The sequence below is a fragment of the Lipotes vexillifer genome, unplaced genomic scaffold (assembly GCF_000442215.2).
Source record: "Lipotes vexillifer unplaced genomic scaffold, Lipotes_vexillifer_v1.1 scaffold180, whole genome shotgun sequence".
NCBI classification, from domain to species: domain Eukaryota; kingdom Metazoa; phylum Chordata; class Mammalia; order Artiodactyla; family Lipotidae; genus Lipotes; species Lipotes vexillifer.
In genome coordinates, this window is record NW_006796149.1 from 102531 (window position 1) to 102845 (window position 315).

Consider the following 315-nt stretch of genomic DNA (forward strand, 5'->3'; position numbering starts at 1 on the left):
TAAGAGCAGCATAGAAATTAGGTCTGCATTTTTTTGGTATCTCATGTACCAAAATGAACCTTGTTAGGGCAATTTGTGTAAGGCATGTCATTTTTCTGGTTTGCCCATTTTCAGTGCTTTGCTCTGCTTGGGGCTACTCTGGGTACAGACCTTGGAAAGATTCTTAAGCTCAGGATTTTACAAAACCGTTAAGAGAATTAAGAACAATGACCAAGCCCCATGAAAAGAATCACGTTCAATTAGTAAAGTTAACTTAGGTATTTTTTATTCTTTTAGGAATACATCTACAAATTCTTTGATATTCCTCTCTTTCCC